This window comes from Mercenaria mercenaria, chromosome 11 (assembly GCF_021730395.1).
Source record: "Mercenaria mercenaria strain notata chromosome 11, MADL_Memer_1, whole genome shotgun sequence".
In the NCBI taxonomy this organism is placed as follows: domain Eukaryota; kingdom Metazoa; phylum Mollusca; class Bivalvia; order Venerida; family Veneridae; genus Mercenaria; species Mercenaria mercenaria.
The window spans coordinates 2,701,091-2,714,790 of NC_069371.1; the positions used below are offsets into that span (position 1 = coordinate 2,701,091).

Consider the following 13,700-nt stretch of genomic DNA (forward strand, 5'->3'; position numbering starts at 1 on the left):
TTTTTTTTTTTCATCCATTTCAGCAATCATGAATGGCGGCTTTACTAGCTGCAAGCGAGAGGACTTTATTTATCGGTTTACCCGATTACACACCCGACTTAAAGTTTGACCTTCTAATCAACTACCCCCCTTTTTGAAGAGTATTCATTTTCTTCTATAAACCAACTTTGACTACAATTCCTAGGGTCGTAGGTTCAACCCCTACTGAGACCAAAATATTTTTATATTTAAAAAAAAAAAATATTTCAAGTAAATTTTTAATCCTCTCGATACCTTTAATCAATTAGATATATACAAAAGTGGAAAACATGTTTAAAAATATTTTTTTTTGTTTATCACTGCATGCTCTCGATGTTGTTCTAGAATCGTTGTGTCTGTTCCCTTACTTCAAAATTGTTACCCCTACTTCCGCGTTTCAAATCCAACAACATCTCGTGTCGATCGACCGACTAAAATATGTGGGAAAACATGTTAAGCAACATAAGTTGTGTCCACATGAGCCCATGATTTTAGGAGGATTTGACACAGGAGATTTCATGCAAGCCCCACAATGAGGTATTTGATTAATGCGTTGTTCTATATTATATATCAAGGGTCCTCCGTGGCCGAGTGGTTAGAGTCGTTGACTTCAAACCATTTGCCCCTCATCGATGTGGGTTCGAAACCTCATTTGGGGCGTAGAATTCTTCACGTGAGGAAGCCATCCAGCCGGCTTACGGAAGGTCGGGGGTTCTTTCCCCGGTGCTCGTGATGATATTGTTTCCCCGGAGGGGCACCTGGGGTCTTCCTCCACCATTAAAGCTGGAAAGTTGCCATATGACCTAAAATTGTGTCGGTGCGACGTTAAACCCAACAAAATTAAATAAATAAATATATTATATATCATGTTTTTTAACAATTCTTCACAATTATTCATGTCTTTTTGAATGGTTGTATTGGTGGCGTATTTATTTTTCAACACTATTAAAGTCTGGTACAGGTTGTTAAATTCTGTGTGTCGGGTTGTTAGTTCCATGTAATCGTCTTCTCCAACAGGTAAACTCGTTGTCGCCCTCTTATTGTCTTGTTTTATGATCGGTGTAGTTGCCGGTCTCTTATTTACCTGAAGAAGAAGAAAAACAAAAAAACTCTGAAATAACCTTAGCAACGACGCAATGGTAACATTCTTGACGTTACTACGATTTTTTTTTTAAAAAAGACCATTTTCTTAGTAAGTATTTTTTTTGTGAATACATCTCTGTAGACAAAAATTAATTTTGATATTAATCCCACTTATTCTAAACTTACAATCTGCCCAGGAAAAAAATCTTACCCTTTTTTTATCCGTTGGCTTTTTAGCTCACCTGTCACAAAGTGACAGGGTGAGCTATAGTGACCGCTTGATGTCCGTCGTGCGTCGTTTTCCCTCAACAATTTCTAAAAAAAATCTTCTTCTTTTAAAACCACTAGGGAGAATACACCAAAAATTCACAGGAATATCCTTGGGTGGCCCCTTTCGAAATTATTCAAAGAATTGAATTCCAAAGCAGAACTCTGGTTGCCATGGCAACCAAAAGGAAAAACTTTAAAAAATCTTCTCAAAAACCAGAAGTCCTAAGCTTAGATATTTGGTGTGAAGCATTGCCTAGTGACCCTCTGCCAAATTTGTTCAAGTCATGACCCCGGGGTCAATTAATTTTACATAGGAAAATCTTCAAAAATTTTCTAAAAATAAACAAGAAGGCCTAGAGCTTAGATATTTGACTTGTAGCATTGCCTAATGAACCTCTACAAAATTTGTTCAAATCATGACCCCCGGGGTCACTTGATTTCATAGGGTAATCTTTAATCTTCAAAAAATATCTAAAATAAAAACCCGAAGGCCTAGATCTTAGAATTTGACATGTAGCATTGCCTAGTAGACTTTTTACAAAGTTATTCATATCATGAAACCCCCCGGGGGCAAATTGAACCCCGCCCATGGGGTTACTTGATTGTAGACAGAAAAAAACTTTTCCCAAATTTTCTAAAAAAAAAACCAGAGGCCTAGATCTTAGATATTTGACATGTAGCATTGCCTAGTAGACTTCACAAAAGTTATTCATATCATGAACCTCGGGGTCAAATTGACCCCGCCCCATGGGGTTACTTGATTGTAGTTTGAAAAATCTTCCAAAATTTCTAAAAATAAACCAGAAGGCCTAGATCTTTGCTATTTTTACATGTAGCATTGCTAGTGGACCTCTACAAAATTTGTTCAAATCTTGTTAAATGTATATGCCTATGTGCTCTATGTCAAAACTAGATCATATCATTTTGAGCAATGGTACTCAAGTGAGCGATACAGGGCCATCATGGCCCTCTTGTTGTTAGTTTTTATCTTATTTTCCATTTGCAATCCCGTTGCTGTTGCTGTATATATTTCGTCATCACAGAACATACCCAAAATATCATCGGTGGTGGTATTATTCGCCTCGCTGGAAAGATAGTTTTCCGCATATGGGTTGCTCATATTAAATGTCATTTTGTCCGTCTTAGACTATCGGTAAACAAAATGAGATATATACAAGAAAATAAATAATTCAATCAACGTGTTCGTTTCTGATTCATTCAGCTCATCCCTCCAGTTTTCTGTAGACGGAACTTCAAACGGTGGAAGCCGCCCTTTTCGTGTTTTTTCAGTAAATTCCAAAAAATTTTCTTTCCATACTTTGAAGCTTTTGTTTTCTAATAACAGTTCATTATTACTAGCCATCTTATGAGAAATGATTAAAATCTCGAACTAAACCTTATTCATATATGTTTCGGATCACAATAAAAAATATGAAATAATTTTATTACGTACACGCATGTTTTATGTCAAGGTCACAGGGGCCAACGTGAACTTCTTGTATGAAGGCACTTTACTTGCGAACCACTGCACTCAGGACCTTCAAACTTTACATGCTGATAGTACTTATTGAGTACACCAACCCTACTGACTTTGGGGTCACCAGGTCAAAGGTCAAGGTTACAGGGGCTAACATTAACTTTTTGCATGAAGGCACTTTACTCTCGAACCACTTCACCCAGGACCTTCAAACCTCACATGCTGATAGTACTTATTGCGTACACCACCCCTACTGACTTTGGGGTCACCAGGTCAAAGCTCAGGGTGCTGCGGTGCCATTTGTCACCATTAGTGACAGTTCTTGTTTTCAAATGAGATGTCAAGCTTGATTATTTTATGATTTCATTCATTCAGTAAGCGGAAGCCTACAAGAGACTGATACACGCTTTTAATAAGCATCAGTCTAGTCCTGTATTGTACGTGGTCCATTAACCTGTATTGTACATGGTCGTACACTTACGATCCGAAAGTGATTTCCACTCCCGAAAAGCATATGAATAAACTATACTATAAAAGCGTGTACCTGTTTGTGGCAGTCTCAGCGTGCTTCTGTCGTCACAAGCTAGTGTTATTTTATTTAATATGCACAGTGTTAAGTCAGTCAATGTTGCTGTCGTCCACATCTTAACTGTTACTTCATCAGTGAATGCTGGCCAGTCCATTAGTAATCAACTCTTTAATCGTCTGCTTGTCTGTTGTTCATTAGCAGAAGATGAGGCAAAACATATAATTGGACATTTCTCCATGTAATTGTAATTTAATTATTGAAGTAATTGACCCTAGATCTGGTAAAGCATAATCAAGTGCCCTAATTACAAATAAAAGTATGATATATATTGCCTTTAACAACAGTTTGTCATTGATAATTACATTATATACAAAACAATTTCTAATGCATTATAAAATAAAACTATATAAACACTGTAATCTTCATTTTTCAAAATATGAAAATAAGAAAGAAAACAGAAACTGTTTGATACCCATTATAATGCTTTTGAAAACACAGGCTAAACAGTTAATATTTAAATGGGATTAAATATTTGTCTTAAAATTTCAGTTGATCGTTATAATTATATCAGTAAACGTTTAAACGTTTTGAAGATTATCTTTATTCGTTTTTATGCAAAAACAGTTCTAATGCATTGTAATTGTTTTCCCCCTAAAGGTGTCTAAATAAAACAAAAAAAAACAAGCAATTATTGAAACATCCCATTAAAATACGTATTCTTGAATATTTATCCTTTATGCGTATTATAATTGACTATTATACTAATATACACGCATATGCCATATTTTCATGAATACATTTGAAACCAATATTTGTAGACATAAAACACAATAAACTGAAAACTATATCACAATTGACATGAAATAGTATTTCAAAAGACAATAATACAAGAACACACTGAAAACAACATCAAAATAAACTGAACGTGAGTTAGATAAAACCGCGGCATTATTTACCAACGAAGGTTTCTTTTTAATCCCCCGCCGTGGCGGAGGGATTATAGGAATGTTCTGCGTCCGTCCTTCCGTCCGTAACAAATTCGTGTCCGGTCCATATCTCCTAAACCCCTTGAAGGATTTTCATGAAACTTTGGTCAAATGATCACCTCATCAAGACGATGTGCAGAACCCATGAGTCAGCCTTGTCGGTTGAAGGTCAAGGTCACAACTCAAGGTCAAAGGTTTGAGCCTTCCATTTTGTGTCCGCTCTATATCTCTTAAACACCTTGAAGGAATTTTATAAAACTTGGGTCAAATGATCACCTCATCAAGACGATGTGCAGAACCCATGAGTCAGTCATGCCGGCTCAAGGTCAAGGTCACAACTTAGGGTCAAAGGTTTGAACCTTCCATTTTGTGTCCGCTCTATATCTCCTAAACCCCTTGAAGGATTTTCACCAAACTTGGGTCAAACGATCACCTCATCAAGGCGATGTGCAGAACTTATGAGTCAGCCATGTCAGCTCAAGGTCAAGGTCACAACTGAAGGTCAAAGGTTTGAGCCTTCCATTTCGTGTCCACTCTATATCTCCTAAACCCCTTGAAGGAATTTTATAAAAACCTGGGTCAAATGATTACCTCATCAAGACGATGTGCAGAAATTATGAGTCAACCATGCCAGCTCAAGGTCAAGGTCACAACTAAGGGTCGAAGGTTTGAGCATTCCATTTGGTGTCCACTCTGTATCTCCTTAACCCCTTGAAGGATTTTCATCAAACTTTTGTCAAATGATCACCTCATCAAGAACTCATGAGTCAGCCATGTCAACTCAAGGTCAAGGTCACAACTGAAGGTCAAAGGTTTCAGCTCTGTATCTCCTAAACCCCTTGAAGGATTTTCATGAAACTTTGGTCAAATGATCACCTCATCAAGACGTGGTGCAGAATTCATGAGTCAGCCTAGTCAGTTCAAGGTCAAGGTCACAGCTAAAATCAAAGGTTTTACCCTTTCACTATCAATAGCAGTGGCGGGGGATTTAGCTGTCTTTCAGACTGCCTTGTTTAATAGAAAGAACACATTCGATTTCGATAGTATGTTTAATTTATCCTTGATCTATTTTATGGCCATAGCATAGAAATCTGTTGCTTGAAAAGTAAAATCTTTGTGTCTATTGGGGTAAGCATACGACGTTCAGCTGCGACTCGGTACAGGGCTTGTTCATAATTTCTTGTCAAATACGATTTTCCATTGTAGCACTGGTCCAGCTCTAGACACACTCTCATCCTGTCCATCACACTTTAAATTTTCCACCAAACTTTGCAATGATGAGGGTAGAACCTATAAGCTGTCAATGAATCTCAAGTTACCAAGGGAAAACCTCACATAGTTTTCAGTACTTTGTGCTATACATTTAAGAGTTTCACCCTTAAACTCACCAATACTTGGTATGAAATGATATGAGCATCAAACTTCTTCAGGTTGTGAAAACTGACGCACGTATGTTTCGCTTGTTTACATTTCAAATTGCATTGGTTGTGAGCCATTCCAATAGAGTCTCCCGTTAAATGATCGTGATGTCTTACTATAACGGAGAGAAATTTTTCAAAGGGAGTGAAGTCTTTTTGACATAAGCAACACCGCGAAGCGCGACTTATTTCCTCTAAATCGTCAGTCGTAATGATCATTGGTTCTATATTAGAGAGAATGTTTTTAATTTCATTTTGCTGTTGTAGCAAACTTTTGATAAATTTCTGTGATGCATCACTCCCCCTATACACCACCGTTGGTTTAGTGTATCTTGTCTGTACGCAAATCCACACACTTCAAGTTTTGTTGTACATGTGGTGCTTGACTGTGTAGGTTCTGGAAGACATGTTGAACGCCTTCTATTTAAAGTTTCAAAATCTGCATAGATCGTGAATGAAACTTTAAGATCTTGTTCAAAGTCTTTACGTCACACTCATTACGTACAAAACCATGCAAACAGTATGGGCAGAAAAACATTCTTTCTTTGTGACTTGCTTCTTAAAAGAAAAGTAATCAAGCCTCTTATGAGAACGTAATGAGAGACTTGACCATATTTGATCTATAGCAAATTCAAAAAAGAAAATGGTCAGAATGTTCCCCTTGATGATATCTAGGTCAAGTTCGAAACTGGGTCACATGTGGTCAAAAACTAGGTCAGTAGGTCTAAAAATAGAAAAACCTTGTGACCTCTCTAGAGGCCATATTTTACACAAGATCTTCATGAAAATTGGTCAGAATGTTCACCTTGATGATATCTAGGTCAAGTTCGAAACTGGGTCACGTGCGGTCAAAAACTAGACCAGTAGGTCAAATAATAGAAAAACCTTGTGACCTCTGTAGAGGCCATATTTTTCATGGGATCTGCATGAAAATTGGTCAGAATGTTCATCTTGATGATATGTAGGTCAGGTTCGAAACTTGGTCGTGTGCATTTCAAAACTAGGTCAGTAGGTCTAAAAATAGAAAATCCTTGTGACTTCCCTAGAGGCCGTATTTTTTAATGGATCTTCATAAAATTTGGTCAGAATGTTCATCTGGATGATATCTAGGTCAGGTTTGAAACTGGGTCAACTGCGGTCCAAAACTAGGTCATAAGGTCAAATAATAGAAAAACCTTGCGACCACTCTAGAGGTCATATTTTTCATGGTATCTGCATGAAAATTGGTCAGAATGTTCATCTTGATGATATCTAGGTCGAAACTGGGTCATGTGCGGTCAAAAAGTAGGTCAGTAGGTAAAATAATAGAAAAACCTTGTGATCTCTGTAGAGGCCATATTTTTCATGGGATCGTTATGAAAATTGGTCAGAATGATTATCTTGATGATATCTAGGTCAAGTTTATAACTGGGTCAAATGCGGTCCAAAACTAGGTCAGTAGGTCAAATAATAGAAAAACCTTGTGACCTCTCTAGAGGTCATATTTTTCATGGGATCTGTATGAAAGTTGGTCAGAATGTTCATCTTGATGATATCTAGTTCGAAACTGGGTCCCGGCGGTCAAAAATTAGGTCAGTAGGTCTTAAAATAGAAAAACCTTGTGACCTCTTTAGAGGCCATACTTGTGAATGAATCTTCATAAAAATTGGCCAGAATGTTGATGATATCTAGGTCAAGTTCGAAAGTGGGTTACATGTCGTCAAAAAGTAGGTCAGTAGGTCAAATAATGAAAAAGCCTTGTGACCTCTCTAGAGGTAATATTTTTCATAGGATCTGTATGAAAGTTGGTCTGAATGTTTATCTTGATGATATATAGGTCAAGTTTGAAACTTGGACAACTGCGATCAAAAACTAGGTCAGTAGGTCTTAAAATAGAAAAACCTTGTGACCTCTCTAGAGGCCATACCCTTGAATGGATCTTTATGAAAATTGGTCAGAATGTTCACCTTGATGATATCTAGGTCAAGTTTGAAACTGGGTCACGTGCCATCAGAAAACTAGACCTTGTGACCTCTCTAGAGGCCATACTTTTAATGGGATCTGTATGAAAGTTGGTCTGAATGTTCATCTTAATGATATCTAGTTTGATCTTCTTGTCCTTAAGACTAGTGCAATAATAATAGGTGAGCGATATAGGGCCATTTTGGCCCTCTTGTTATTTAATACTTACATTTAGATTTTAGCTGTAGAAAATTTTCTGCTACTACCCCAACTGTCCTCATTCTCCTGCTATTTGTTACTTTGAAAGCATTGCGTTCTTGCTGCTGAAATAAATTAATCAGAGTAACAAATTAACAATAAGTAATAGGGCGAAGCCCCAGGGGGCATTCGTTTGCTTCTCTAAACTGAAACAATTTAAACATCTTTACTACATCAGGAAATTTAACTTTGCTTTCCTTGAGGCTATCGATCTAATATAAAAGTTTCAATAAAACACGAGACATTTTACTGTTTGAAACGTTGAATGTTTGAGCATGGAATAGAGTTGATCATGAAAAACGCTTTATAATCACCGGGCCTGTTCTACATCTACCATGGAAGTGACATCAAGGTCTTGAGACATGGTAAAATTCTACCACTATATACATGTGTATACATGTTAAAAGTGGTACACCAGACTGGTATAAATAGAACACAGTGGTACAAGTAGAATAGGATCATGGACCTGATTAGGGCCATTTTTCAGGGTATCTTTTTTCAAACTTCCCATGTCACTGAAATCTCTACCAGCACGTGGCGAGCCTCGTTTTTGGAAGACATCTCTACAGTAACCCTTGTGTTCACTTAGATTCACTTACTTTAGTAGATCTATCTGTTCTTAAAAATATAAAATATCTACCTGAGTTGTCCCAATCGATTCTTTTACTTCTGTTTTCTGTTGTTGTTTTTTTCAATCCATTTCAGCAATCATGAATGGCGGCTTTACTAGCTGCAAGCGAGAGAACTTTTATTTATCAGGTTTACCAGATTACACACCAGACTTAAAGTTTGACCATTCTAATCAACTACCCCCCTTTTTGAAGAGTATTCATTTTCTTCTATAAACCAACTTTGACTACAATTCCTAGGGTCGTAGGTTCAACCCCTACTGAGACCAAAATATTTTTATATTTAAAAAAAAAAATATTTCAAGTAAATTTTTAATCCTCTCATATTTAAAAATATTTTTTTTTGTTTATCACTACATGCTCTCGATGTTGTTCTAGAACCGTTGTGTCTGGCTTACGGAAGGTCGGTGGTTGTACCCAGGTGCTCGTGATGAAATTGTGCACGGAGGGGCACCTGGGGTCTTCCTCCACCATTAAAGCTGGAAAGTTGCCATATGACCTAAAATTGTGTCGGTGCGACGTTAAACCCAACAAAATAAAATAAATAAATATATTATATATCATGTTTTTTAACAATTCTTCACAATTATTCATGTCTTTTTGAATGGTTGTATTGGTGGCGTATTTATTTTTCAACACTATTACAGTCTGGTACACGTTGTTAAATTCTGTGTGTCGGGTTGTTAGTTCCATGTAATCGTCTTCTCCAACAGGTAAACTCGTTGTCGCCCTCTTATTGTCTTGTTTTATGATCGGTGTAGTTGCCGGTCTCTTATTTACCTGAAGAAGAAGAAAAACAAAAAAACTCTGAAATAACCTTAGCAACGACGCAATGGTAACATTCTTGACGTTACTACGATTTAAAAAAAAAAAAAAGAAGACCATTTTCTTAGTAAGTATTTTTTTTTTTTGTGAATACATCTCTGTAGACAAAAATTAATTTTGATATTAATCCCACTTATTCAAAGCTTACAATCTGCCCAGGAAAAAAAATCTTACCCTTTTTTTATCCGTTGGCTTTTTAGCTCACCTGTCACAAAGTGACAGGGTGAGCTATTGTGACCGCTTGATGTCCGTCGTCCGTCGTGCGTCCGTCAACAATTTCTAAAAAAAATCTTCTTCTTGAAAACCACTAGGCAGAATTACACCAAACTTCACAGGAATGATCCTTGGGTGGCCCCCTTTCGAAATTATTCAAAGAATTGAATTCCACGCAGAACTCTGGTTGCCATGGCAACCAAAAGGAAAAACTTTAAAAATCTTCTCAAAAACCAGAAGTCCTAGAGCTTACATATTTGGTGTGAAGCATTGCCTAGTGGCCCTCTACCAAATTTGTTCAAGTCATGACCCCGGGGTCAAAATTGACCCCGCCCCAGGGGTCAATTAATTTTACATAGGAAAATCTTCAAAAATTTTCTAAAAATAAACCAGAAGGCATAGAGCTTAGATATTTGACATGTAGCATTGCCTAATGAACCTCTACAAAATTTGTTCAAATCATGACCCCCGGGGTCAAGATTGACCCCGCCTCAGGGGTCACTTGATTTTACATAGGATAATCTTCAAAAAATTTCTAAAAATAAACCAGAAGGCCTAGATCTTAGATATTTGACATGTAGCATTGCCTAGTAGACTTCTACAAAAGTTATTCAAATCATGACCCCCGGGGTCAAATTGACCCCGCCCCATGGGGTTACTTGATTGTAGATAGAAAAATCTTCCAAATTTTCTAAAAATAAACCAGAAGGCCTAGATCTTAGCATTTTGACATGTAGCATTGCCTAGTGGACCTCTACAAAATTTGTTCAAATCTTGTTAAAATGTGTATGCTATGTGCTATATGTCAAAACTTGATCATATCATTTTCAGCAATGGTACTCAAGTGAGCGATACAGGGCCATCATGGCCCTCTTGTTGTTAGTTTTTATCTTATTTTCCATTTGCAATCCCGTTGCTGTTGCTGTATATATTTCGTCATCACAGAACATACCCAAAATATCATCGGTGGTGGTATTATTCGCCTCGCTGGAAAGATAGTTTTCCGCATATGGGTTACTCATATTAAATGTCATTTTGTCAGTCTTAGACTATCGGTAAACAAAATGAGATATATACAAGCAAATAAATAATTAAATCAACGTGTTCGTTTCTGATTCATTCAGCTCATCCATCCAGTTTTCTGTAGACGGAACTTCAAACGGTGGAAGCCGCTTCTCGTGTTTTTTCAGTAATTCCAAAATATTTTCTACCATACTTTGAAGCTTTTTGTTTTCTAATAACAGTTCATTATTACTAGCCATCTTGATGAGAAATGATTAAAATCTCGAACTAAACCTTATTCATATATGTTTCGGATCACAATAAAAAAAAATGAAATAATTTTATTACGTACACGCATGTTTTATTTGTTAGTTTCTGATTTTTTTTCTCATCGGCGGTGGGTACGAAAATCGTGTAAGTGAACAGTGGCAGAAAAGTTAGCTAATACTTTAGCTCCAGCATAACAACGGACAAATAGTCTGAGAAAAAGTCCCAAAATTCTGAATTCTATAAATTTCACTGGAGGATTCTTTTAATTTGTAATGCATTTGAATCCTATCATTAAACTTGAAAAAATGTTTTAAAGTTATATAATTGAGAAAAACTCATAATTTACTTGATACTTTTCCCCAAATTTTGAAAATTATCCGCATAGAAAATTTCCAATTTGACCAGGGGTCTTTCCCTCAAAAAGCCATAGAAAAGCCCTGGCTATGCTATCGCGAATTATTTCATGGACGTATATAAAAATATTGAATTGTGTCTTGGACATTCTGAGGAAGGTGAAAAGCAAATGTGCAACAGATATATAAATCTTTTACTTTGTGGCTCAAATAACTTGAACAATATGAATTATACATATTTTTTTTTTTTTCGTTTTATTGTAAGATTGAAATATATAAATAAAGTGTATGCTCTGTTCTGTTCAATCAGATGCAAAATTTTAAATCTATATATATATAGAAAATACTTTAATATATATATATATATATACATAATATATATATATATATATATATATATATATATATATATATATATATATATATATATATATATTATATATATATATATATATATATATATATATATATATATATATATATTTCGTTGCAATGGAGATCCAGCAGCTTCTCTCGTCATGCTCTTTGCAGAGAGTAGTGTCGCCTTTTCTGCTGCTGCCTCATAAACTCCTGCAACTGTAGCCGACGTTGAACAAATACTTGACGTAGAGCCTTAGCTGCAAGACTCGAAATATCTCGTTGCAATGGAGATCCAGCAGCTTGTCTTATCATGCTCTTTGCAGAGAGTAGTGTCGCCTTTTCTGCTGCTGCCTCATAAACTCCTGCAACTGTAGCCGACAAATACTTGACGTAGAGCCTTAGCTGCAAGATTCGAGCATCTGTGAAAATGTGATTGTTTCAAGCATTCACAGGACGGTCAATGACAAGACTGCGCAAACTTTTCTTGGAGAGCAACTGAGAAGACAGTTGTACATGAACGGACAGCTTGGTGCACTTTCATTTATGAAACATTAGAGGAAGCAACTGATCTACATCGTCATGTAATTGACAGATACGACTACACTTGGATTGTCTATCTTGATAATGATTATTTAGCGCTTTCATGCTCTGTGTTATCAATGTACAGTTAAACATGCTACTGCCGTGTAAACAATTATTTAAAACTCTGAGCTCAATAATGAAATTTAAAGCAAAAAATAAAGAAACAAAAAAAGAGAAAAAAAAACAACATCTATATGCACAAAAACTGATACAGTGACTGCAAAAGAATGTATTAAATACACAAAGAGCTTGATCTACAAATGACGTAAGATAAATGCCGCACAATATTCAAAATAATTTTGTTTTATCTCTTTTAAAGAATTATATAGATATTTTTTTATAATTAAAGGTTGTAATTTAAAAAAATAAAATAAAATGGGCCATCATTTTTAGCCGAGAAGTTAAAATTTTGTGATCACTATGTATGCAAAGCTTGCACCTGGATCAGGAAATGAAGTATTTATCAACTTTATGAGTAGTTACGTCAACCGCTTTATGTCAAGGAGTACCGAATTTGTCTTAGAGCTTTATGGTATAGATCCACCCGAATTTGAAAATGATGATGAAATGGCTTAATTTGTGAAATACATCATCCATTTCTGTCAACCGGAGAGGGAACAAGTTTTCAGAAATAAAAATAACAAATGATGAGGTAGAGATTAGAAAAAAACGCAATGGATGCCCTAGATGAGAGGAAGCAAAATGCTTTAGATGTGATCAGAGACACGTTTTTGAAGACGTACAATCCCGTGGGCTTCAACAACCAATAACTCATTCGACCCGAGAACATCATTTGCCCTAGAATGAGCATAAAAGCAAAGTCTAACAGCAAACAATATTCCGCATTGAGCCAGGCTGAGTAAGACCTGGGAAAAAACAAATCATAATTCTATGCCTGCGCAAACGGAAATAAATTCAGATAAAAAAATAGAATATTTCTCCCGCCATTTACGTCTCTGTGAGTTTTAATGTCGCAATTTTTGCAATAAAACGTTTCGTTTCCACCCAGTTTGTTGTTTTGCACTCCGCAGTTACCGCATGTCTTTGAAGTGTAGCGTTCGTCTTGAATAACGGCTTCTCTATCCGTCCCAAAAACTCTATGTGTAACGACCTTTGCCTAAATTTATAGTGCTGCCAGCAGAGCAGATCTATTTGCTCTTCTGGCTAAACGACCTTTCTTCACCATAGAGGAGATCGTTATCTTACCCAGAACGATAAGTTTGTAATTTTCGACCAGATAAGAACACAGTTTCAAGTGCACGTCGTCAACGTACGTTTTCAATTTCAGATGCAGTTTTTTCAGTTGTCCGATTCTGTCTAGCGCGGCTTACGTCTGCTTTTTCTCTTGAGCATATGATAAGAGACGGTGTACTCAATCGATTTCACCGTGGAATTTGTAAATGATTTTCTTCTTGTCTGCCTCCGGTCCGATCTGAAAAGCAGTCATGTTGCTAGGATCGTAACAAGTGGAGAACGTTCTACCGCC

At 36.4% G+C, this 13,700-nt stretch overlaps 1 long non-coding RNA gene across 1 annotated transcript; it reads right to left on the minus strand.

Annotated features, from left to right (window-relative positions):
- Positions 1-784: 784 nt before the first annotated feature.
- On the minus strand, positions 785-8,919 carry LOC128546977 (uncharacterized). Its single transcript, XR_008366241.1, has 3 exons — positions 8,621-8,919; positions 7,952-8,045; positions 785-1,102 (listed from the first exon to the last, which is right to left on the minus strand). It is a non-coding gene; the product is annotated as an uncharacterized LOC128546977 (long non-coding RNA).
- Between the last annotated feature and the right edge of the window lie 4,781 nt (positions 8,920-13,700).